The 20,554-nt window shown below is 47.6% G+C and overlaps 1 protein-coding gene across 3 annotated transcripts in view; it reads right to left on the bottom strand.

The window, feature by feature from the left end:
- The window catches only part of IL7 (interleukin 7), a 322,662-nt gene that overhangs the window by 118,292 nt on the left and 183,816 nt on the right, over positions 1 to 20,554 (bottom strand). The gene's annotated exons all lie outside the window — the stretch shown is intronic.

Raw genomic sequence — 20,554 nt, 5'->3', positions numbered from 1 at the left:
AACCAACTCGGTCTTGTCGGGGTTCAGTTTAAGGTGGTTGTGGTTCATCCAGTCCCTGATAAATGTCATAGTCGACTGAAAATTAGAGACCGAGAGAGGAGAGGGGGACAGATCAAAGATGAGCTGGAGGTCGTCCGCATAGTTATAAACAGTGACCTCCAGCTGCTGGAGTGCGTAGATAAGAGGAAAGATATAGAGATTAAAGAGTAAGGGAGAGAGAGAGGAACCCTGGGGAACACCACAGGTGACAGGGAGAGGGGTGGAGGTGAAATCGCCCAGACGGACCGCCTGAGTGCGGTCCCTCAGAAAGGAGGAGAGCCAGACCAGAGCTGACCCCCCGATACCGGCCGCCTTGACACGGGCAAGTAGGATGGTGTGGTCCACCGTGTCAAAGGCGGCGGAGAGATCGAGGAGGACCAGTGCCTGGTGGTTGTTGTCATCCATGCCCTTTCTGAGGTTGTCTAGGACTGAAACTACGACCGATTCGGTCGAGTGCCTAGGGCGGAAACCTGCCTGGCGAGAGGCCAGCCCCCCATTCGCCTCGGTGTGAGCGCTCAGTACCGCGGTGACATGGCGTTCCATCACCTTGCCCAGGAAGGGCAGCAGGGAGATGGGGCGAAAGTTAGCCGAAATGGACGGGTCCGCTCCGGGTTTCTTCAGCAGAGGCACTATGGTGGCGGCCTTGAGTGCAGGGGTCACGACACCCTGAGCCAAAGAGCTATTGAGAAAGGCGATAGGGGGATCAGGGCAGCTAGAGTATATTTGCTGTAGGATGCGTGCGGGGCAGACGTCCGCCGGAGACCCCGACTTAACTTTAGGGAGTATTGCCAGAAAAGATTCCTGAGTGAAGGGAGGGATGAAGGTGAGGGGGTTTAGGACAGTGGGGGGGGAGGGATCAACAAAAGCAGACGAGGGTGAAGGGATATTGGCCTTGATAGTTGTGATTTTGTCCAAGAAATAGTGATTGAGTTGATCACAGAGGGGCTGGGAGGGAGGGATTTGGGACGAGGTTCGGTCCGAGAATGCCAGGTCATTCACAATGCCAAAGATTACCCTGGGTTTGTTATCGGCAGACGCTATTTTCGTAGAGAAGTGGTCGGTTTTTGCAGCCAGGATTGCTGATTTATATTTAGCCAGTGATGCCAGGAAGTGAGTTTTAGATGAAAGGCTATAATCTTTCCTAATGGTAGTCAAGAATGTGAAATGGATCCGGTGGGTGGGGGAGGATACTTTATATGATTAGTGGGTGTGCCCCAAGTGGATGCAGTTCTGGGAGCGGGTGGCAAAGAGTTACAAGTTTTTTTAGATTAATCACCCCCTGGATCCAGGAGTCCTGGTCTTGGATCTGGGCCCGGGAAAGTAGAGGGGTCTATTCAAACATGACTAGCATTTGGTTTTCCAGCGCCTGGTTGCAGCAAAAACTACCATAGCTTTTAAGTGGAAAAGAAAGAGCCTCCATCATTGACTCAGTAGTACCATAGGTTGTGAGCAATCTTGACTCTTGAATCCTGACCATTAACCTGGAACGGGAAGGGGGGTCATAGGATGTTTGAGGGAACGTAGAAACCATTTCTTTGATTATATGTGTCAAGGTCTTTAGATCATGATGTACCCTCCATGATGGAGAGTGCCTGCTTCATGGTGGTAGGAAGTTGTGGGCTTAATATGCAGTTGACGTTTGGAAAGAAATGATTTAGCAAATCTTTTTTCCACAGTAATAGCCAGGGTTATCAAGTGAAGATTTCTGGGCACTCTACAACTGGTCTTCTAATAAACAACTAGCTATATTAAGATTCTGTGACTGTTCAGATTCCGTATTGCTGTAAAAACTGTAGAGTCTAGACTTTGGAAAATGGACAGCACCCTTCAGAGTTAAATACACAATTTAAGATATAGAATGTTTCAGCTTTAGTTAAAGCACATGCAACATTGTCATAACTGTTTTCCCAATGAATACATAGACAAGAGACTCTGGGGCATATTACCAACAACTAGCGATAATTTTTGTCTCTAACTTGTTTAGAGACAAAAATTATCGCCGCACATCGGCGATTTTTATCGCAGATAAACCTTGCTATTAGCAAGGTTTATCGCAAATGCGATAAAAAACGGCCGCAATGCATGAATATCGCTGAAAAGTCCGCGATATTCATGCATTATCGAGCAAATGCTCTTAGCCATGTTATCCACCTCCCATTGGATAACATGGTGAAGAACTGCTCAGGGCAGGTGTTAGCTTTTGGAGATATTCGCGCTTAGCGCGAATATCTCCAAAAGTTGGTAATAGGAGATAGCGATGTTAGCAACTGTTTCCAGTCGCTAACATCTTGGCACGCCCACTTTGCATGTCATTAGTGATAAATATCACTGACATGCAAAGCGGGGCCCAAGATGGTCGCTATCTCCTATTAGCTGTCACTAACTGGTGTTAGCGACAGCTTGGTAATAGGGAGATAATTTTATCTCCGCTTTCTTGGCTTTTAAAGCCAAAAAAGCGGAGATAAATCCCCTTGATAATATGCCCCTCTGTGTCTTCAGTTTTCTGTCCTTTATTCAGTTTTTCATTTTCTTTAAAAATCGCTGATAGCCAAATAGCCAACGCGTTTCGTCCGTGATCGGACTTCTTCAGGGCTGTGAATAGGACGTATGACTTTCAGGTTCATAAATGATGAATAAATAAATGTCCAATATTAGAATAGAGTTAATAAAGTAGTGCTTTTTCATTAAGAAATATAGGTGATTCAAAAGAGAAGTCGTGAATAGATGTAACAACGGTGTATTCAGGCCAAGGTAAGACCAGAGAGCACCGCATCGACGAGCGTAGTGGAAAGGTCTTCTGGTTCACCTATATTCCTTAATGAAAAAGGACTACTTTATTAACTCTATTCTAATATTGGACATTTAATTATTCATTTGATTATTCATCATTTATGAACCTGAAAGTCATAAATAATACCTTGAAATTGCATTCTCAATTTGCGATTCTCTAATTGAGAATCACAAATTGAGAATGTTTTGCCATTCATTCCTATGGGCCTCGAGGCCCATAGGTATGAATGGGGAGGTATTCCTTAATTGCAAATCGCAATTTGCAATTAAGGAATATGTAGGATTCGCAAAATTATTTACAAATCCTACATACATAGTGTATTGCGATTCTCAAATAGCGATTCTCTAAAAATCGCTATTTGAGAATCGCAAAACCAAAGTTTCATACATACGACCCTTGATGTATATGCTTTGCTTCCCCTACACCCATCTTACTGCCAACCGCCACCCACATATCCTTCCACCACCCTACTGGCATCAATGCAGCCCTCTGTCACATCACAGACCAAACTTTGTTGCCCATGGGAAAATACATGCGACTACCTATGGCCTCTGTAAACAGTTCAACAGAAGAATGGCTATTTTTGCTTATATAGATGAACTACCTCTCTGGGAGTTTGACAGTCATAAGGGAAATACAAAAAATGATACTGTTGTTGTTTACCTTTTTTCTTTTAATATAATTTAAAAAGACACACTGCCAAGTGACACTCCGAGTATTCAAGCAATGTTTTTCCACAATTGCTCAATGGAACCAGTTAGGCAGCAGTTTGCTGGTCTTATTTTTTTAGGTCTGCAAGACCTGTTGTAATAAAAAAAAACAGGTCTCCTAACTTGTTCACTTTGCCCATACGTCACTTCAGACCAAGACTGAGGCACACCTGTAAAGTACAGTTTCATTGAACTTTCCTTCACTAGCTGTTCTGTGGGGGAACTTCAAAGTCAAAGTCAAAGTCAAAATTTTATTGTTTCCAATTATTAAAAATTATTACAAAATTACAGTGCATGAGACAATTGTTGAAATTCATTAAAAATGTGCTTATTTTGTACATGGTAAAAAAACATCTCTTGTCTCCCCTTGTTCCGCTTGTCGTAGGAGAGATTCTACTTTTCTCATGTATTTGACCCCCCTACAAGCCAACATGGGAGACGATCCCTCCAACCATCGAATTACAGCTTCCCTGCATGTACGAATGTTCATTTTATTAAAAATGTTTTTTAAAAGTCGTCTCCTTAAGTCCATAAGAGCCGGGCAAACACATAGCAGGTGGGGTAATGTTTCATTTTGGTACCCACATAGGCGACAATTAGGGTCTGTATAGCTGCCCTTCCAGGATGGTAGCAAGTCCTTAGAAGGCTGTAAGCCCAGCCGATGTTCTATATATCTCTGTTTTAGATTCTCATTAAAATGACTTTCTAAATAAGGCTGTGGCTTTGGCTCAGAATATGAGTTGATCACTGACCACCCGTGTCGTCGCTTCGAGATTATCAATTTGTCTCCAAGAAAGGATTCCCATTTGACAGCGTTGTTTGTTGTCTTATCAAAGCTGGTTCTATCCGGGATTAAGTCCCATGTTGATTGGATTTTTAAACCCCTCAAGGATTGCAACAAAAAATCTCCCCAGCTGCCTAGTGTAGACTGTTTCTGCTGGTTTTCGATTTCATTCCAACACAGGCTGTCCAGTGAGCCTTCCTCTGACAAACGTAATTTGTGGCAAAGTTTTGCAAAAGTACCCATACTGCGAAATTTCTGATTCAGCAGGCCAAATTCTAGGCGTACCTGTGCTGGTGAGGCTGATTTTGGAAGATTTAGAGCCGCTTTATATACCTTTGTTTGTAGGTTATTTAGCAGCCCCGCTTCTTTGCCACACCAGGTGGCCAATGCGTATGACAAGGTGGGTAAGGTCTGTGATTTCATGACGTTTAGCAAGTGTGTATAGTTTGGACAGCTCAATTTTTTCCGCAATAACCGATGTGCATAGATCAGGGAGTGTGTTTTCGCTTTTAGATCTTGTCGGGGAACTTGTTTTTTAAAATTCTTTCCTGCCTCCTGCTCCTCGCACGCTCTACGGTCAAGGCCAAGACCCTAACCCAGCTCTAATTTCGGCAGCTCTGGCCGTTTCACCACATATTGCTGTAAATCAGGTTCATTTAGATACTCCGGGATACACTGCCAAAGCTCCAACAACGATTCTAAGACACACTTCCACTGCAGCCGACACAGGCAGGCGATAAATACCAGAACAACACGCACATATTTTTTTTCTGTTACCACCTCACTCACTGTGTTTTATTTCTGTTTGTGCACTTTACAACATACCTGCAGCTCTCACATACAGCCCACCTGCCAGCAGCGAAGAGCATCATGCAAGAACACATGGTGGAGGTCCTGTGCATTAAAAAACTGAGATAGTGTTGCTTTTTTAAAAATGTACCATGGGGGCCGCTTCACGAGCCACCATGTGCATAACTTTTATGTACACACATAGGCTGTGCTTTATATTTCAGCACGGCGTCCCGGTTTTCAGTTGACAAAGCCAAAGATATTTTTGAATTGATGCTTTTCACTGTTACTCTTTCCCGGGGCTCCGTGCTGCAGGTAAGTAGGAGGGGAAGCTCTGCTCGAACTGAGTGCTGGGATGCAGTGTTCGGGGTGAGAGTTAGTAGGCAGGACCGGTAGCAGCTTCCAGACCAGGATGCGGCAGGAGGACGTAATCTGTGCCAGGTAAAAATCCTTATCTCACGTCCGGTGCCCTGTCGCTCACCCCAGCCCCAGCAGGACGGGTCAACCAGCTCCATACCTGAGGCTTTAGAGGCATGGCTGACCCCAGGAGTGCTCCACTGCTCGGGCAGAGTGAGAGCTATTAACACCTCTTAGCGCCTAATCCTGCTTTATATGATACACGTTTACAGTGAGTTGGTTCCCCTTGCGGGTCGCATGGATCGTACTCCTTCTACAAGGCTTTCCAGTGCCACTTTCAGGGCAGAGACAGGATTCTATGCATGGGCGACTACTTCCCTGTGCAGTGCCAACCCAGGGGGACACCCGATCTGCATAGCAGAACTGCAGCTGTAGTGGGAGGAGAGGACCAGTGGGAAATTCCTGTCCATCTACAAACTGTGCGGCTGCCCGAGGCCACCCGGTGGCCACTCAGGAGGGCGGCCCCCTAGTCACAGAGGGCTTCCCTCCGCCCCCCTCTGGCTCCCTCCCCTCCCCCGGGCAGGAGGAGTCCCGAAGGGAGTGTGGGAGGAGGCTGTGTGGTCACGTCCGGTGTGGCAGGCAGGGCGAGGGGTACTTAAGTCCCCCTCGCCATCTTCTCTGCCTCTTTGCTGCACCGGACGCGTCATGGTGACCTCGCCAGCGGGGACACACATTTTCTAGAAGTCTGGTCTGGCGTCGGTGTGCAGTGTTTCCGCCGTTCGCTGGCTTGCGTTCTCGTGCGGTGACTGGGGTGAATAGTTTGGGTGTCGCCGTATTCATGGCGAGGGAACAATTGGGGTACAGAGGCCAATGACGCGGGTCGTGTGGGCAACCCCCCTGCCCTGAACCCCGGGAGGTACACCAGTGCACGGCCTCGGTATGCTCGGGGGCATGTGGGCCCGCGTTTGGTTTTCGTGGGCGCTGGTGCGGGATCCCACGGGGAGGCCTGGAGGCTGAGTTGGAGCTTGCCGACTCACGTTTGAGCAAGAGATTGTTATTATTTCCTTGGTAGGTGCAGACGGTGCCCTGCACCCCGGGAAGGACTCCGGTGCACGGCCTCGGTTGTTTGGGGGCATATGGGGTTGTGTGAGTGGGCCCGCGTAGATGGAATCTAGGGGGCATTGGTGTTTGATTAATCGGAGAGGCCACACATGATGGGGTGCGACTTGCTGCTCACCATGAGCACAGGCATCCTGGGTCGCGAGTGCCAAATTATACCGCCCCTCACCCCCCCCCCTTTTTTTTCAGTCCCCATGTCAGCGGTTCGGGAGTGTTAGGCATGTGGGGCCGTTGGGGGTTTAAACTAGCATCACCTTCTGGCATAGCTCGGGGAGGGGACGATCCTGGGTCTGCTGCCCTTGACTCCGCTTCACGGTTGCAGTACGACTGGGGCTGACTTTGCTCCGGAGCGGTCTGTCCCTTGGCAAGTACGTATTTAGACTGCCGGTAGGAACGCTTCGAGCTTAGGCCCGCGGTGCCCGACTTACAAGCAGCCAGGACCCCGCTTCGCTGGCAGAGGTGCAGCGTTACATTGACGCGACGGTGAACTGGGCATGGGAGTCACGGGCATCACTGAGCCTCAGTTTTGCCGCACTCTATATTGAGTGTCGACATGGTTGGTTTAACGAGTTGTGCCTTGTTATTGGGGGTACCGCCACTCACAGGGTGAATTGGATGAAAAAAACGGTGCTATTGATGGTGTCCAACCACCTTTCGTTCAGTTTATTTATTTACATTGGGGTAGTGATGTGTTTTCTCCACAGGGTGGCACTGTCTTGGCTACGATCACTGCACTCGCCAAATGTTAACTTTGATATGGTTTTGTGTTTTCTCCAGCTTCTCATCAACAGCACGGTATACAGTAACCTATAGCTATGTTATGCCTTCTACTGAGTGGCCTGGCGGAAGCGGTGCTGGTTATTGCCAGCTCCTTTACATGTTTCCTGGTTCACCTAGGGGAAACTTCTCTCAATTTGTCTCTGAGGTAGTGCGGCTTGCTACACATTGCCGAGCAGTGGCCAAACCAGAAGAGGTAGCAACTGGTTGGTGGCAGGCCAGGCTTGCCTTGGGTAACGCACTTTTGACCGCCCTGGCTAGGCGAGGATCTGTGTTTTCTCTGTTCACGGGCGCCAGATGTCTCTCAGCACCCACCCCTCCCGATGCTCTGGTGGCATGCAATAATTGCAGCGGGCAGCCATGTTTTGTGATCGGAATGATAAGAGTCACACTCCACCGCCGGGCTTTGTGATGCATGCCCATAGTGTACCACGTCGCGGTAGCTGGTCAGGCAGGTTTATCTCCACAGTTTCTGGGGAGGGGGGGTTCCAGGCGCACTGGGACAGGGCCGAGGCCGACTTCCCCTCCCCTTCCTAGCGCGAACACCACCCCGAGATGCTCGGGGCGCCCTAGACACAGGGGCCTGGTTCCTCCCGCTCCGGAGACATATGGCCCTTCGAAAGGGCAATCACTTTTATCTCGCGCTGGCCAAATATGAGTACATCCTTTCAGAGGCCATGTATGCGCCCAAGCAAATCATGCTAATTACTACCTTGGGGTCAGCGAGGTCGGCGCCGCGCTCCTACAGCTATATAAGCAGCTCCCCTCAGAGACCGTTTGACTGTAGATCTAGGGGTTCCCGGTTCTACCCCGGGTTCGGCAGAAGCCGTTTATTGACCACATTTGCACCCACAACACGCTTAGAAACGTTTCTCCGTGCCACGAGGCGTGGTCTGAATATCAGCTGGTGTTAATTACTCTGCTCTGGGGGGTGCTGCTAGGAGGACTTGTAGTGGTGAATGGGAGCCGAATTGGCTCGACATCGTTGTGTTAATGCCTTATAACTCCTTTGAGAGAGCGCCATTTACAGTGAAATTCGTAGGGGTGCAGCATATGTACAAGTAGTCAGCACCCGCATATGTAGAGGACTTTTAATCATGTTTAGATGTAATGTATGACAAAGTACTAAAGTAAATTGGTATCAGAAAATGCGCAGAACCAACATTACAAAGTGCAAATTCATATTTGCTGCAATATAGAGATGATTTTGAAATGAAATCTTTCACTATTGATAAGAGTGTTTAATTGATTTACTAATGTGCCTTCAGATTGACTAAATTGAAATGTAACAGACTTTATATATTCCCGATAATTAGCTTAAAGTAGGAAATGTATTTGCTGTTTAAGGTTGGAGGCCTAGTGAACTAAAGAAGAAGAGCTAATGTAAAGCGTTGGGCCTATAACAAGCTAAGGCCTAGTTCATAGAAATGGTGCAGGCCTGTTGGAATTTGTCTTGATTAACATTTAACTGTAGAAATTTTTATAAAAGAGCTTTTTAGAAGATGTTGCAACATTTGTAGACTGTGAGCTATTTGCGTGTATTCCTTTGCAGGCGCCTCATCAAGCAGATAGTAGAGTAGAAGGGCCCATTGTGTATGAGCGTTAGTATGCTAGACTCAGACATGGAGGAGTAGACCAGGAATTCAAAGAAGCAACTTGAAAGGATGCAGAGCCTGGGACCCAAGGACGTTTGAACGGACAAGGATGGACCAGCGCCATGCTGGAAATTTCCAGAACCCAACACCTCCTGGAGGGGCGTACCTGAAGGCGTGCCATTCACATTGTGGGGTTTGGTATTAGGGACAGTACCCCGAGGGTGGAGTCAGCGCAGACGAGCTGAGGAGCTAGAGAGAGCGGTCGTATGGGCAAAGAGTGTAGTTGCAAGCAGAGGACTATAGTCTACAAGAGAATGTGGGCGAACTTCTTTTGGAAGTCACCACGGCTGACACCTTTTGGTTAGGTTGGACTATTGTTGAGTAGGGATGTCACCTAGCATAGTATAGGGACAGACTAATCTTAATTTATGTCTATTATCCTGATGAGTACCAGAACTCAAGTTATAGCAATCTTGTTTAGTCTGATGATCCTGGAATTGATTCTCGTTCTATTCATTAGCCGTTTGAGACTTTTCCGTAGGATTATGTTTGTGTTAGTACCTGTTTATCTTTTGAACCTCTTGCTGAGGTGCCTGTATCTCCAGTTATTTTTGGTTATGTAATAAACCTTCTAAATTCAGTCTTTAGTCAGTGGTTCTTTGGGGAAAGCAATTGGGTATTCTGAAATTGAATTGTTCAGTTGTGACTAGGTTGCCTAATACACTCTATGACAGGTAAAAAGGTCCAGTCGACCTGTGACGGGATTCTGGATAATGGTAAGCAGACTCTAGAGGTAAAATCCCGCCTTTCCAGTTGGTAGCAGTGTAGGATGGTTTATCTTCTGGAGTAAGGGTAATCTAGAAATAGGTTGAGATTTCCCCGAGGCCCATAGAGAATAAAATGGAGAGTGTCCAGAGAATCGCGGATGGAGGATGGCGTTCCATGGAAACTGACGGAGAGTAACAGTGCGGCAGAAAGCAGCAGGTCGGAGGAGAGTGAGTATGAAAAGGGTCATGCGTTGTTAGATTGCGGTGCTATGTTGTGTCGTTGTGTTGTAATGTCTTGCGGAGTTGAATGCCTGTAGTGTGAAAGGAGATCAGGTTGTGAGCGCGCGCAACCGGTGAAAATCTTAAGCTCAAGGGGAGTTTAAGTGGTTCGGGTGTATCGAACACCCAAAGTAATTGTCGACCATTGTGAAAGGGGGTCATGAGGTACCATTGATCGCCCGAAGGACCGAGATAGGGGGAACGAATGTGTGAGTGCGTGGGTAACGGATGCTAGTCGGAAGTTACCGTGTGTTTGAAACCTATCAGTTGAGGTGATTGTTCGTTCACTCGCGGACAGACATTTATCAGTTGGTGACAATTACAGTTAGACTGTGGCTGTACAGTCAGGGAAGTGGTTGCTTGGTCGGAAGTAATCATTTTCAGTGTATGATTGGGACGCATGCGAGACCGCGAGAAGAACGGAGAGAGGAGGGGAACTGCTGCGAAACGGAGGCGGGTGACGTCAGAAGGAGCCGCGCTGGGATAGGGCGGTTAGTGTGAAGCCGCGCTGGGATAGGGCGGTTAGCGTGAAGCCGCGCTGAGATTGGTGGATTGTCATCAGGAAGTAAACGAGTGTTGTAAACAAGGAAACGTTGTGGCTTTCAACATGAAATGTTTTAAAGTGTTGCGGAATTGCTTCAAAGGCGAAAAGATGATAGAACGAATGTTGGGTTGCATACCATATTGTGGCTCGATAACTGGTGTAAAATGACAGACGGAAACGAGGAATTGACATTTCCTAAATATGGAACGTTTAGATTAGAGGTGTTATACCAGTTGAAAGCGATTATGGCTGCATTGCGACCTTTGCCCAGACGAACACAGTTTGAAGCGCTAAATGCATGGATCAGGGCCGCCCACGACAGGAACAGAGATAGGAGACAAGAAAGAGTGAAGCGATCGGTAAGGGCGGTCCAAGATGCGAGATGGTATGCCATGGCTAAGAGATGGAGGGTACAGACCATTGAAGGGGATAGGTTGTATCCGTTGCTGGAAAGTGCAGGGGATGGCCAGAAGAAGAGTACAGAGGATGAGGACAGCGAGACAGACGACAGCCTGATAGGGAGGCTGTTGTCAGAAAGGCCACCCCCATACAATCAAGAGCTAGAGGGAACGCAAACATCGGCAAAGCACTGGGAAGCACCAGTAGGGGAAGGCGGGGTTCCAATGGGGAACGGATGGGACACCACAGGGGACAAGTATACCCCGGAAAAGGGAGAAAAGGCACCCCCACCCTCCCCAGTGACGAGAGTAGTGGGAAGGTTTACAGTACAGAAAGTTCGGGTAGAAGAGGGTGTTCATTCTCAGAAACTGCCAGATGCCCTTACGGTACCTGTTACCATAGGTCCTATAGTATCAGTGTACAATCCAGAATCCAGAACAGACACATGGGTGGAAGACATTACCCAGACCGGTAGAACGGAGCACCCCTTTGGTGGCATCAGCAGACTCCTCAGAAGAGAGAGGGGGTTGGAGGGGATCAATGAATCTGAGAGGACCGAGGCCGAGGTCGATGAGGGAGCTAAGGCCAGATTTGAGAACTTGGGAAACAATTGTGGACACCCAGAGCGACAGATCAAGGAATGTGTTTGGGTCAGGGAACGAAGAGAATAAGATGGGTTCTCACTGTGCAGCTAGCGAAAGCAGACAGGAATGGGAACACGGAGGTGTGGGAAGCAGGGGGGCGTCTCACCACTCCTCCGGAGACAGTCGACAGGAGTGGGACTGCGAGGGTTGCGAAGGTAGAAGGGTTCCTCCTAACACACCTGAAGAGAACAGAAGAGAGAGTCAGGACGGTAGCGGGAGGGACTCTAAGGAAACCTCTAACCAAGGCACATTGAGAGCGGCAATAAAGGCAAGAAGGTTAGATGTGCTGAGACTAAAATTCAGAAGTAGAGGAGATAGTGGAAGGTACACTGCCACTAGAAAGGATTGAACTTTACGAATCAGATGAGCTGTTGTTTGTGGCAAAGGATGTCACTCGGAAGGCTAGGACAGCTCATAAGAAACTCTCTGAATTGGCAAACAAGTATATGGTAGACTTGACAAAAACTAAAGCCCTACATGGGGGCCACAGGTTACAGTACTCAGATCAAGATCTGGAAGAAAAGAGGGTGATCGTCTTAAAAACCCACATTAGGGAACTGATAATGGGAATCCGGACATGGTCCCAGTTGGAGAAATGGGAGGAAAGGTGGTCAAAGAAAAAGACTGTTAGACGGAGTGTTATTGAGACATCCCCGGGAGGAGGGTTGATGCACGCCGAAGCGTACCCCTTGTGGGAGGTGGCTCATGGGGATATGTACATGTACCCTGGAGCAGGGGAGATCTGGCTGCCTTTACGAACACATTTCCAAAGTTGAGAGAGAGTCCAGTGGAATGGTACAAGCAGGTAGAGAGGTTCGTTAAAATCTCTAAGGTGCTGTGGATTGATTTGAACACTCTGTTCGATATTGTGGTTCCAAGTGATTTGTGGATAGCATGCAAGGTCAGTGTTGAATGGCCCACGGCAGAGCCAGAACGTGATTCTGCCACAAATGGACCGTCACCTAGGGTGATGGCGAAGTACGAACAGGCGATCACGTGGCTAAAAACTAAAGTACCACCACAAGATATCGATTGGGTAAAGATAGATCGTACCAGGCAGGAACCAAAAGAGACGGTGCATGAGTACTATGAGAGGCTATTGCTGACTTTCAAGCAGTACAGCGGATTGGATGTGATGGATCCGAAGGATATGGGACAGTTCGTATCCAAGTTTGTGCTGGGATTGAGGCCTGATATTTGATATTTATGGGAATTTGTATAGCGCAACTATCGCTCCGAAAGGAGCATCTTGGCGCTGAGCGTACAGAAAATAAAAACGTAGTGATAAGAAGGATCATATGGCTGCTAGGACCGAGGTATCGGATAGCTGGAACACCCAGGTTTTCAGAAGTTTCCTGAAGTGGCTCTCAGTTTCGACTAACCTGAGATTAACAGGGAGGCTGTTCCAGGCTCTGGCAGCTAGGAAAGAGAAAGTTTCCCCCCCCCCTAGTTTCTAACTTGAATCTTGGGATTATAACAAGATTTGTTCCTGAGGATCTTAGGCAGCGTGTGGGATTGTAATGCATAAAACGCTTGGTAAAGTAGAGGGGGCCTGTTTTTCTAGTGGCTTTAAATACAGTGAGCAAAAGTTTAAACAAAATTCTTTTGTGGAGCGGTAACCAGTGAAGAGCGTTAAGGGCTGCTGAGGCAGAAGACCTTCTGGGGAGTTTAAGCACGAGTCTAGCCGCGGCGTGTTGAACACTTTGTAGTTTCCTGAGGGTAGACTTCTTCACTCCTGCCATTAGTCTGTTGCAATAGTCAAGTCGGGAGAGAATTAAAGCAACCGCGACTGATTTTCTGGCTGCAATGGGGAGAAAGTCAAAGAATTTCTTCAGTGATCTAATAATGCTAAAACAGCATCCTGCAGTAATGCGGACGTGATCATCGAAGGTGAGGGAGGCGTCAAATTGAACGCCAAGGTTACGTGCCGAGGAGACAGCGCTCGGAGGGGCTTCTGAATTTTTAGGCCCCCAGTCTTTTGGGCAAAAGGACATATCTTTCCCTAGGGGTATTATTTCAGTCTTAGCGCTGTTGCATCTGATATCTGCCTCATGATACAGCAGCATTTGATCTGTTGGCCAAACAAGCCTCTAGATGAGATTTTGAGGTATGCGAGGTACTGCAGTGATGAGATAGACTCGAAGACAAAGAAGCTTAAGGATAAACTGATGTTAGTCCAGATGCAAGCGGGAGGACAGGGTCAGTCAGGCAATGGCACCTTGGGGAGAAAGTCAGGGGGACAGAAAAGAGACAATGAAGAAGGTCCGAGACCTAGGATAGATATAGCGACCCTGAAAAAGACGACCAAGTGCCATCAATGTCATGAGGTCGGGCATTGGAGACGCGAGTGTCCCCATAACCCTGACAATCAGATACAGGAGGAGGAGGAGGAGGAAGTCCAAGCCCCTCCGGTACGGAAGGTGGCAGTGACCAAGTTGCAGGGGACGAAAGGGGGGGATTTCAGCCCCTAGGGCTCCGGTTCCTCAGCCACCGAAGATTTCAGCAGGGAACAAGGTGTACCAGCAGATGACTTTCATAGTTGAAGGGGACGAGTGTTATCATTATGACCCAGTGACAGGACGGTACCTGGATGGGGAAGAGGATTGTACCCTTGGAGCAGTACTGGAGGTAGATCAGAGGGGACCCTTTGTAGAGGCTGACGTAGACGGACACCCCACCACCTTCTTGGTTGATACTGGTGCTTCCAGGTCTACTGTGCGGTCCGCAGTAGTCCCCAATTTGCCCCTTTCAGGACAGACTATTCAAGTGGTAGGAGTAGCGAACAGAAGAATGACGAACCCCCTGACTGAGCCAGTCCCGGTAAAGATCGGAAGTTTCAGAGATAGACACCAGTTTGTCGTGTGCGATTCCAGTCCCGTATGCTTGCTAGGAAGAGATCTTTTGTGTAAACTCAATTGCACCATCTATTGTACCCCCAAGGGAGTAGAATTGCAGACTAATGACGACGATGCTGATTTTAAGGTTGCTAACACGCATGTGTGCATTGAATTGTACCCTGCTATAACTGTGGAAGAACTCCCATGGGATTTGAGAGATTCGGTCTCACCAGAGGTGTGGGACTTTACGGGGGAGGAGATCGGACTGATCAAAGGGGTAGAGCCGGTCAGAATTCAAGTGAGACCGAATGCGGAATTCCCGAGAACACCCCAGTACAAGTTGACCCCAGAGACACTTGCAGGTATCAGACCCGTGATTGAGTCCATGATTAGACAGGGGATTCTGAAGGAAGTTATGGGCAGTCCCTGTAACTCTCCGATAATGGGCTTGCAGAAGCCAAGTGGGAAGTTTAGGATAGTGCAGGATCTACGAAAGATTAACAACATAGTTGTCCCATGTTGTCCCGTGGTACCGAATCCATCAGTAATACTGTTTCAGATACCGTTCCAAGCTGAATGGTTTTCTGTGATTGATTTGTGTCAAGCTTTCTTTTCTATCCCACTGCACGAGGAAAGCCAATTTCTTTTCGCATTCAAATTAGAGAATCGCGTTTTAACATGATGCCGTATCCCCCAAGGGTATACAGAGAGCCCATCGATCTTCAATCAATTGTTGAAAAGGAATCTTGAGAGTCTGGTACTGCCGCAGAATTCAGTTCTCGTACAGTACATAGACGACCTCCTTGTTGCGTCAGACACCGAAGATGCTTGTAGGATTGACACCATTGCCTTGCTGAACCACCTGGGAGAGAATGGACACAAGGTGTCCCCCAGCAAGTTACAGTACTGCCTGCAGGAATTGCAGTATGTGGGTCACAGAATAGAGCAGGGAAAGAGGAAAGTGTCGCCAGACAGGATTGAAACGATCATGAGAATGACTGTGCCCTCGACCCAAAGAGAGGTTAGAATGTTCCTGGGCATGGTTGGCTACTGCCGACAATGGATTGCTAACTTTTCCCTGAAGGCGAAACCATTGCAGAAACTGACGCACAAGGACATGAGTGATCCGGTACCATGGGAGACAGACTGTATGATGGCTTTTCTTGCGTTGAGAGAGGACTTGTGTCGAGCTCCGGCTCTAGGAATGCCCGATTACAACAAATCATTTGCATTATTCTGCTGTGAGAGAGAAGGATGTGCTTTGGCTGTTTTAGTACAGGATCATGGAGGAGCCCGTAGACCAGTTGCTTACTTCTCGGCTACCTTAGACCCAGTAGCCGCAGCGTTGCCCGGATGTCTCAAATCCGATGCTGCAACAGGTGTCAGCATTCAAAGATGTGAAAGTATTGTGATGGGATATCCACTGACAGTGCATGTACCTCATTCTGTGGAATTGTTGATGACCAGGACCAAGACGCAGCACTTGACCAACAATAGGCTCACACGCTACGAGCAGGTTATACTTGCTGCGGAGAATGTGACTCTCAGGAGGTGCTCTGTCTTGAATCCTGCTACCTTGTTGCCATTACCAAATGATATAGAAGATGATTGGGAAGACCATGATTGTCTTGATGTAACTGAACTATGCACCAAACCTAGGCCGGATATTGTTGATGTGCCGTTGACAGACCCCGATAAAATTTACTTTGTGGATGGCTCATGCGTAAGAGACAATACTGGTCAGTTGAGAGCAGCATTTGCTGTCTGTACTATTTCTGGAATAATTGAAGCAGCCTGCCTGGAAGGAGTACACTCCGCGCAGGTGGCTGAGATAATTGCGTTGACGCGTGCCTGTTTGGCAGCCAACGGGATTCGGATCACCATCTTCACTGACAGCCAATATGGATTTGGGGTGGTTCATGACTTCGGCCAGTTGTGGTCTCAGAGGGGTTACATGACATCATCGGGCTCCCCAATCAGGAATGGCAAATTCATCAGGTTATTGCTGGAGGCCTTGCAAGGTCCTGCAGCAATAGCAGTGGTAAAATGTACAGCTCATACCAGAGGCACCGATTTCGTGTCAATGGGGAATCATTATGCTGATGAAGTTGCACGCTATTGTGCGGAGCAGGGATACTCCTTTACTGAACAAAACATTGAGGGACCAAGGGAAAGAACTGAACTAAGCATGATGCTTGAGGTGGCAGACACGTGGGAAGAGTTGATAGACATGCAAGGACAAGCGTCCGATTATGAGAAAAGGGTGTGGGAATTGGCTGGCTGTGTCAAGGGAGACTTGGACATGTGGGTTTCGGCTGATGGAAGAGCTGTATTGCCGAATGAGCTGGTGAGTGCGATGGCACGACAGATACCTGGTCCTGTGCATTTGGGAAGGGATGCGATGTTGCGTGTGTTCAGGCAAACATGGTACAATCCAAAGTTCAGACAGGCTGCGGAAGCAGTATGTCAGAAATGTGTAACGTGTCAACAGATAAATGTTGGGAAAAGAACCCCAGTTACACTGAGTCACATTGGAAGGTCCGGTGGACCTTTTTACAGGATGCAGATAGATTTCATTGAGATGCCGAGGTGTAATAGCCTCAGGTATGTCTTGGTGATTGTGTGTGTGTTCTCTAGATGGGTTGAGGCATATCCCACTCGTAGGTGCGATACACTCACGGTAGCCAAACTATTGTTGAGGGAATTGGTGCCACGATTCGGGGGTCCGACCTATTTGGAATCGGACAGAGGAAAGCACTTTAATAGCGAAGTTGTGAAGATGCTCTGCTCTGCCCTGAACATTGACCAGAGACTGCATTGTAGCTACCGTCCAGAGGCTTCTGGCATAGTGGAGCAGATAAACGCAGGGGACTTTCTGATGTCATCCGTTCTGTGTCCCTTCAGGTGCAGGCTGCTGAAGTCCCGGCTGCTAGCGACCTTTGTCACGACCTGTGCCCGGGTGATTGGGTCCTGGTGAGGAAACATGTGAGGAAGAGCTGCCTGGATGTCCGTTGGAGAGGACCTTCCCAAGTGATTCTAGTCACCACTACTGCTGTGAAGTGTGGCGGATTGCCAAACTGGGTCCACGCTTCTCACACCCGACGAGTTCCAGCACCCGTAGAAGGAACACCTCCTCTCGTAGACGAAAACAATAACGAAGAAGAAGATCCAGCAGAGGGGACAAGTCAAGCTGTGGGGGTGCCGGTGGAAGTTGGGGAATCCCCTGATCAGGTCGGAAACGACCTCGACGACTGTGACACTGAACCCGCCTCAGAAGGAGGAAGTGGCGGAGAAGGTGATCTGAGCGCACAAGAGGCTGACAGTGGGGACGAACAGGGTGTGCAAACAAGAAGCCGACGAGCAAGAGGTGCAGAGGCTCATTGGCCCGAGAGACGGAGGCGAATGAATGTGAGATTGGCTTCCGAAAGAGATCTTGCCCCTGTGTCCGAAGAATCTGATCTGGAAGGGGGAGAACAATGAGCTGAGCAGAGGGGTCCGAGAAGGTCAAGGAGGGTGCGAGTACCTTGCCAAAGATACGCCACTCCAGAGTGGACCTACCCCTTCACAAATGCCAGGAGTACTGAGGTCCGGGAGGGTGAGGTCAGTGGTGGTGACCAGCACAATCTCCAATGTTAAGCTGGAAGTGATGCTGTTGGTACCTGGACTTGAAATTGAAGGCGTACTGACACTCACAATTCCAAATCCCCCTCTCCTAAGCAAGATACGTGATTTACTCCTGGATAGACTGATATTTCCTACCTTTGTTCCGGACATGCCAGCCTATGATGAAGTTGTGCTCCGCATGGAACTTTTAGACTATGTGTTGCAGTCAATCGGATCAAGTATCATCATTGATTATTAAAGACTTTTAAAGACTGTCGTAAATAGCTGTTGAACTAACCTAGAGCCGAGTGGAAGAAGAAGAAATTTAGGGACTTTCCACAGAGGACGGAGAAGGGTTAGGGCTGTCTGTTGATTGAAGCAAAAGAAGAACTGAAACGGGACTTCGGGCTACCAGATGTGGTTCAAGAGACTCGAATAACCAAAGAAGAGACTTTGGGTGCTTTCCGAGAACGAACTACTTTGTGCTGAGACCATGGCGCCTGGAAACCCGAATCGTAGAGCCAAGTGCATAGTAGGCACCCTTTTAGCAGGAGTGATTCTCCTTATAGTTATAGTAGTTTCAGTTTCCTATTTTGCACCACACGAACAAGTAGAGAAGGCTGAGGGGACACCGACACCTACCACCCCTAGCCAGAAGGAAGAAAGAGAAAGAAGGGAGAAGGCCTTGCTGGCTGTAGAAAGTCGTAGGTTACATACAGATCTGTCTAAAGGAAATTTTGGGCAGAGCGCATATGCAAAGCTGCTGTATGAATACATTGATGCGATGGATGCGAAGGACTGTTATGTGTGTATGCAATTGCCAGCTTCAGTAGATGAGGGTATTAGATACCATCACCTTCCATTGACCTATGGAATTTCATGTAATTTGTTGATTAGCATATTATATGGGCGGAATCATTTTGAATATTATTTTTCTAATTATGATGCTGTGTTACCAGAAGTCCCAAACTACAAGCACTTGAATAAGTGGGTCTATTATAAATCAGAAGACAGACTGGGATATTTTTTCATCCCCACACAAGAGCTAGACACCCCGTATGCACACCGACACAATTTGACTTGTTCATTGTCAGATGTAGAAAAGAAGTTCATTGAGCAGGTCGAAGATAGGTACACGAAGCAAAAACAGTTGCGAGATTCAGGACAAGGAAAGGTAGATTGGACGGAAGAAGAGAAGAAGCACAAGTCAAGGGGGAGTTATGGTCCAATAGTTCTAGATGAGGTACAGAAGGGGAAGCTGTGCCTGCACAGACCACAGACATATTATGAGAATGTCTATGTAGGTCATACTACATGTGAACACACCTTCACATTGGAGTATTATACTAAGGATTTCTTGAAGAGCGTGGTGCAGGTGATCCCTACTGTATATTTTGTCTGTGGAAGGAATGCGTATGTGAGATTGCCAGAGAAGTGGTATGGCACGTGTTACCTAGCAATTATCTTTCCCAAGATTTACCATACTGAGGATTTTGCTCTCTTGGAGGGAGGGTCCCAGAGGAGGGTAAAGCGAGGGGAGGGTGCTGGAGCGATAATCGGAGATGTGTTTAGAGCAGCAATACCTATGTTAGGAGTCATTTTGAATGACATCAAGATAAGACGGTTAGCTACTGTAGTGGATTAACTGTCAATGAATACAGCCAAGTCATTAGTGTTGGTTGAGGGTGAGATGTTGTCGATAAGGACAATGGTTTTACAGAACCGTCTTGCCCTAGACGTCATCCTAGCAAAAGAGGGCGGAGTCTGTAAACGTTTGAAGATTCAGGAATGCTGCACTTATATACCAGACAACTCTAAGGATCTGGAGACATATATAAGCAACATTACTGCAATCCATTATGAGATTGAGGACTTGACCCAAGAGAATGCGTGGGAGACTGTTGGCAAAGGATTTGGAAAGGTTGGAAACTGGTTTGCCAACCTAGGGAAGGGTTTCCTTGGATTTGTACTGAAACCCCTTATCATAGCAGTGGCATGTGTGATTGCCTTGTGGGGTTTAGTGAGGATGTACAAGTGGTATAAATCGAATAAGTTGGCGAGATCAATGAGAGCGCAAGAGATGCGAATGGAAAGGCTGCAAGATAATCAATACCGCAGTTTGAGAGCATTGGAGATGCTCAAGAGAGGGAAAATGGCCACAAGCTCTGTTTAACTTAGTTCTTACCCTGAGGATGATGTGAGGGTGGTGATGACATGGGTCATCAAAGGGGGGAACTGAGAGAGTGCCATTTACAGTGAAATTCGTAGGGGTGCAGCATATGTACAAGTAGTCAGCACCCGCATATGTAGAGGACTTTTAATCATGTTTAGATGTAATATATGACAAAGTACTAAAGTAAATTGGTATCAGAAAATGTGCAGAACCAACATTACAAAGTGCAAATTCATATTTGCTGCAATATAGAGATGCTTTTGAAATGAAATCTTTCACTATTGATAAGAGTGTTTAATTGATTTACTAATGTGCCTTCAGATTGACTAAATTGAAATGTACCAGAC

Source organism: Lissotriton helveticus, chromosome 4_1, assembly GCF_964261635.1.
Source record: "Lissotriton helveticus chromosome 4_1, aLisHel1.1, whole genome shotgun sequence".
Lineage (NCBI taxonomy): Eukaryota > Metazoa > Chordata > Amphibia > Caudata > Salamandridae > Lissotriton > Lissotriton helveticus.
The sequence above is the reverse complement of the archived record's forward strand: the minus strand, read 5'-3'. Positions and strand labels throughout refer to the sequence as shown.